Raw genomic sequence first — 6822 nt, 5'->3', positions numbered from 1 at the left:
GCAAACGGAAACTAAAATCATGGCTACACTTACAGGGCCACTGGAACCTTCTGAGGAGACTAAAGTTCAATGGCCCACATATACGGAGCATTTTGAGCTTTTTGTTATTGCAAATGACATTACAGAAGAGAAGGTGCCAATATTCTTAAGTGTTGTAAGGGCTAAGACCTACTCCCTACTATGCAGCTTACTACACCCCGTTAAGCCAGAGACTAAATCTTACAGTGACATGGTGGAAATCCTGGGGTCCCATTTTTTTCCAAGACCACTGGCAATTACTGAAAGATATATAGCCTCATGTGGCATTCTGTGATAACATAGTCATTAGGTAGCAAAACTTTTCCAGAGACTTTAAAGGAGCATTGTTGATTTTAATAACCAAGTAGATGTGCATCTCCAACCTCAAGTTGGTATAGTAGTTCACTGTTCTTTAGGCTAATTGTGAAACCAAAACAACTGACAGCAGGAGGGAAGTGATCAGTTATAAACTGAAAGTCATCGAGTGAGCAAGCATAGAAGCATTGCAGATTAAATAGCTTCCCAATCAAGGTCATCAAAAGCTTCTGTTTCAACTTCACATGCAGTGTTGATCACAGTTTTTGTAGGAGCAGCAGTGATCTGTATGCTCTGTATAACCTGTATGTTCAAAAGGTCTGTTACACCTTCTCACCCCATCTCCTCTCCCTCTTTGAATACCTGTGAAGTGGCTTTCCCCCTCCCCCTCTCTCCTGGAATGCTTGTGGAATGAAAAGGGCTGCTTGAACAGTTGGAAGATCAGAAGAGCTCCCAGGTAGACAAGGTGTCTGGGACTCTAATTAGGCAGCGCTCACATACCCAATGCATGGACACTACATGGACACTCTTTGAGGTGGAGTGTGACCAACCAGACGCAGCCGAGTCATCTCTAGTCGCAGGCCATGAGGAGCAGGTTCTTAAAAGGGGAAGGGGCCAAGTGCTCAGAAGTGCACTCACAAGACTGTACTTCCCGTAAAGGCCCTTTGCCCAGACTGGCTGGCCAGTGGTTCACCTCGTTGCATTCCATTGTTTCTCGGGAAGACTTACCTTCATAGCACCATCCATCGCTGCGCTGTGGGACACTTACCTTGAAGGATCCTGACATCTCCAGTGCCATGCTTGTCCTGGGAGCATAAGTATGTGAGTGTAACCCCCCCGCACACACACTTCTTTTGAGCTTAGCTATCAGTATTAATAAACATGCTGCTTTCTGCCAAACTCTGAGGGATCATTAGTACTCCCTAAGCTGATTAGCTGGCCCAATTTCAGGTAAAAACCGTGAGCTCAGTTTTGAAGTCAAAACAGAAGTACATCAGGGTGTGTCATATCTGCAATCTTCTTCAATATTGCTATCGACTGGGTAATGCAGCGTACAACAGAAGACATGCCAAGAGACATTAAATGGACACTCTTCTCATCCCTTGAAGACCTGGACTTCACAGATGATGTTCTCTCCTATCACATACCCAACACCATAAATAAGAAAAAACATCTCAACTCAATGCATGGAGCCAGCAAACTGGACTGAAAATCAACCACAATAAAACAGATATCATAACCTTTAATATTGCCTCACCATCACCCGTACGGATAGAGGATTATGTTCTCCCCAACGTAGAAACATTCATATACTTGGGCAGCACCATCAGCCAGGAGGCATTGGTGCAGATGTTAATTTAAATAATGTGCAATGTAAAGAACCATAAAAAGGTGGCAGAAATATAATTATGATAAAGGGCAGTTTAATGTTAATTAGTATTATAATGGAACAAGCCAGGACATCCCGAACAAAATCAATAAAGCCAGGAACACCTTCAGGAGCTTAAATACAGTCTAGAAATCATCAAAATACAACACCAAAACCAAACTCAAGATTTATCAGAGTTGCGTACTTTCAACACTACTTTATAGTACAGACTGCTGGGGAATGAAAAAATATGACATGTCCAAACTCTCTTCATTCCATACAACCTGCCTTAGAAAATTCCTCCATATCTTTTGGCTCAGAACTAGCTCAAACCAAGATCTATTGACACAGTGCAGCTAAGAGGATCTGGGCATCATCATTGCCAGGAGGCGCTGGAGATGGATCGGTCATGTGCTTCAGATGGAAATTGATTCCATCATAAGAGTAGCAATAAGATGGACACCTGAAGGAAGTGAAAACGAGGCCACTCAAAAACAACATGGAGAAGAGCTGTGGCAGCTGAGCTAAAAAACCTGGGGCTCAGCTGTGGAACCATTGAAAGACTTGCCAGAAACAGACAGGAGTGGAGGAGCTTCATCACTGCCCTAAACGCCAGAGGAGTAATAGGAACATCATGATGATGATGATGATGATGATGAACAGTGCAGAACTGGATAAATACTATTTTATTTTTAAAGTACTCTACATCACCTGTGAGTTATCTGGTCTAGACATACAGAGGTAGGAGGTGCTATGAGCCCTCTTCAAACTTCACCCCATCCTCAATGCGAGTCAACAGAAAGGGGAGTGAAGTGCACAGGGATTTGGCTCCCTCTATACAATATGTCTGCCAGAAGAGAGGATCCAGCGTATGAGGTAGTAATTTCCTACTGGTATAGGTCACCAACAAATTATGTCCTGACCCAGGGGTGAACAGGAAAGGAAATGTGGCTCAAAGAAATGTAGCTCTTTTTCCAGATGGTCCTGGAGGCATGTTGTAGCGCACCACCCCATAGTATGAGCTGTGTTGCTGTGGCCAACCTTGTACATGATAAACAGAGTTGGTGGCATTTTCTTTTTCCCCAATTTACAACCTGTCATTTTTGATTAAAAAAAAACCTGAAACCTCAAAACCCAAAAACTTTTTAGTTTTCAGATTTTTGGTTTTCCAACAAAAAACAAACGAAGTATCATCAAGGAAAAGATACTTTTCACACACAAAAATATAAATTTAATCAAAAACTCCATTTTACATAGAAAGTTTCAGGGAATTTTTTTTTGACCAGCCCTGTTAATAAAAATTGAGAGAAATTGCAGCTGAGTTTAATAGAAAATGCTATCCCTTCTAGGTATTTTAAACCATCCTAAAGAACTCTACAGCTGGGTATAATTTTCAATAAAATTCTATAGGACTTTTCCATAAGGGATACCACTACCTTGGTTTAAGAACCACTGATTTAGCTTAAAAGGTTTCAGCTATAAAGTTATCAGGATCCACGATATAATGAGGACTTTGTCCCTTTCTTCAGGACTGATCCCAAAGGATGTTCTGGCTGGATTATCTTCTATAAAGTGCTCGGTCACAAATACCCTGTGGAGAGTTCCTCTTTAAAAGGACAACATCGTAATTTAATAAAAATCGACTCTATGGAGATCCATTACTAAACAACAGGGAATACCAAACCTAAATGGGCTACTAATATGGAAACTTTTATGAATTTCTTACTGCATTCCTTGTACTACCACATTTATAAATGACCACACAGATTGTGCACTATCACCTACAGCAGTTAGATTATTTTATATGTCCCTGTGGGCTGCAGTCTTTAGATATAACAGAGATGAGTGGAGGGGCTGGTTGCAGATTTTACTGGGAATTCCTACATTTTATGGGCTTGTATCTCAACCATATCATTGTTTTAAAAATTGCTTTTCTGTTTAATAGTAGGACAGCTCAACCTCAAAATAGTAAGAACACATGTTTTCCTTGATTCAGTGCTGGATCAGTCTTGAAATGTAATGTGAAGAGATATTAGCTATGTGAGTTAAGATGCCATTAGCTAAACTATCAGGAAGGGTAGCTTTGTCAATTGTCATTAACACATTTTTTATCCTGGTACTTTAGAGATCAGGAGTGTTAACCTGGAAATGGTGTTCTGATTTAAATCTCTTTAATGCTTTGATGGCTTGGTCATTTCTTCATGATATCCCAAGGCTCATTTCAGAGAGCAGAGTCCTGCCGTGGTTCAGCATCTGTAAATTGCCAGTATTTGGAACTCACTTAAGAAAGGAGGGGAAAGATCCCTTCAATTGTTTGGTGAGCTAGTCAGATGTATCATAAAACTGTCATCTTGGATTATTGCTTAAATGTTGGCTGCAGGCTGGAAACGGTATGTCCATGCAGCTCTCACTCGGTTCAGGTGAGGTTTATAAAAGGGAAATTGTTGCTCTGCAGGGAGATACCTGTTAACCGTATTCATCTGTAAAACTAGTTACATATTTTGGCACCAGCTTGTATAGTTTGACACTGGCAAAGCTTTTGACAAGATGAAGTGGATATGTAAGGTTCTCATAAAGTGCAGATTCAGAGCAAACTTTACTAGCTAGATCTGAGCTCCATCTGTGTCAACCAGCAGCTATTTCTGTAAGAAAGACCTCAGAGCTGCTGTCCTTTACCCTTTAACAAGATACAAAGCAGGGATGCTGGTGACACAGGACTCACAATTAGCAGAGCAGCATTCCAGCGTCACATTCATTGTTCTGCTTTGTTATTCAGATGCCCTTCACCAAGCTACAAGGTTGTATAGGCCAGGTCCTGGTTATTGCGGAGCTCTTCCTGAGAGATGCTTAATACCCTCCACTTCCAGGAATAGCAATGGGAGCTCAGCGTGTCCAGAGTAATGTAGGAGGCGCTCAGCATCCCACTGAATCAGGCTCTCTCTCTATCTGTATGTGTGTGTGTGTGAGCGCACGCAGGTGTGGTGCATGTACTTGTTAATGAGGGCAGGGGACTGGACTTGATGATCTCTCGAAGTCCCTTCCAGTCCTAGAATCTATGAATCTATGAAACATGCTAATCTAGCTTTGAGTGTCTAATTCCGAAACAAAAATGTAATAGCCAAATTACATATTGTATCATATACTCAAAGAATAATCATTGCTAATCTATGGTAAAGCAGAGTTGAATATAGTTATAGTATATGTTTCAAAGTACAACGTTGCCTACTTTTTTAAAAACAGCCATTAAAACCTAACTAATTGATCTAGGTATTTATACCACATTCATCACTGCAGTCTTCATCACCTTAGGAAATTTGGTAAGAGGAATAAAAAGTACAAGAAAATAGGACAATAGAGTAATCCCTCTGCAGTTCAGATTATTTACTTCTTACGGGGTTCTGGATGTAGACTATCCCAGAATGTCACATAATTATTAGTGTATGAGGCTAGTCACAAGGGTCCACCAACATGGAGTTCATTGTAGGATCCTGGCCCAAGTTTGTAAGAAAAGAATAAGAAATAAGTGAGAGTGTAATTAACTTGCTGGCTCATTATTGGACATTGCGCTAACACCCAGTGCAACATCTAGCCAGTAGAGGGCCCCAGAATTTCTCCAACACAAGAAAGGGCAGTTTTGCCTTCTGTCATCAGGGACCTGGCTCAGGTAGGAGGCAGAGGCAGTGTGTAGAGTCCTGCGCGGATACAAAAAGGTGTATTTGCATCTGATCTGTGATCTGCAAAAATGATCTCTGGGTATCCATATCCAGAGATGTGGACATCCGCAGATACAAAGCAGATACCCAGGGATTTGCAGGGTTCTAGCAGTGTATGATCAGGAGCAGCTGGAAGCAGCAACCTGGGAGCCAGACTTGGAGGGAAAGCCCAATAGTAGACATGGAGGGAAGGCCTGAGAGCTGGGCTGAGACACATGCTTTGCTGCCAGGGGCAGCAGTAGCCACAGCAGGATGATGCATCCTAGAGATAAGAGGGCAGTGCAGAAGGGTTACCCTGGGACGTTTACACTCTTGGAATGGACAGACTCCAAAGCTGGCCTAGTTTCTGTTGTGTTTATCATTTTAGTTTATTATCATTAAAATCACTATACCAAGGGTACATGCAACTTTTGTTTTGGCAGCCCTAAGAAAGGAATCTTATTTGAAGTGTGCAAATGTTCTTGGAAACCTACTGATGGGTGAAGCCTAGTGCATGGATCACTTACAGCACTTGCCTTCAAGCATTCATTATACTCAACACACTATCATTCATGTGGCGGACAATTGTTCCATAATACATGATGTTGACACCCTTAAAGTATCCTTCCGTCAATAAATTCAGGCACAGATCATCCTATGGCACAGATCATTCCCTGTTATGGTAAAGCTCATGGAAGGGAACACAAGAGGAGGAAATCTTCATAAAGATCCCCTCACAGTGTTCCTCCCTATCATTCCAAGGAAGAACAAAGTATGTCTGTTGCTTTAATGGTCCTCAAGGTCCACCCACATATCTAGCAGATCTCTAGTGCCCTGCACAGGTTCCAAGGGATCCCCCGGAGGCCAGAGTGATCTTCATGGAGGTCTTACGGCCCTTACAATCATCCACCATTCCACATCAATGCGGTGGAGCCATGCTACCAGAGACTTTCTCCAGCTGCATCTGTTCCTTGAATGGTCACCTTGAGGCAAGGGGGGGTCTATGGAAAATATAATGTAGCCCCAGGCTCTAGGGCCAGACGTAAAAAGATCTGTGTCCCCGACCTGTCCACAGCCTTGGTTCTCCTTCTCCTCCTTCTATCCCACCCAGTATCAGTCCCATTCTCCACCCCATCCAGGTCATGACAACCCAATTGTGTTTTCTGCTGATTAGGTGTAAGATACTTATTACAACCACTGTATTCTAGGCTGGAATTTTACATATTACAATTCATAATGATTACTTTATAGCATGTGCTAGGTGCTTCATGAAAGACAAAGAATGACAAGGTCCCTGCTCATGTTCTTATGTAAATACTGGACATGACACAAGAAGTATGAGTGACATGCATTGCTTTCTGATTATCAGGAAGATAACACAATTCTGTTGCCAAGGCCTGGGCAAAGTGTGGGTTTTTCTATACTGTT

This window comes from Gopherus evgoodei, chromosome 4 (assembly GCF_007399415.2).
Source record: "Gopherus evgoodei ecotype Sinaloan lineage chromosome 4, rGopEvg1_v1.p, whole genome shotgun sequence".
Lineage (NCBI taxonomy): Eukaryota > Metazoa > Chordata > Testudines > Testudinidae > Gopherus > Gopherus evgoodei.
This window is presented reverse-complemented; position numbering follows the sequence as displayed.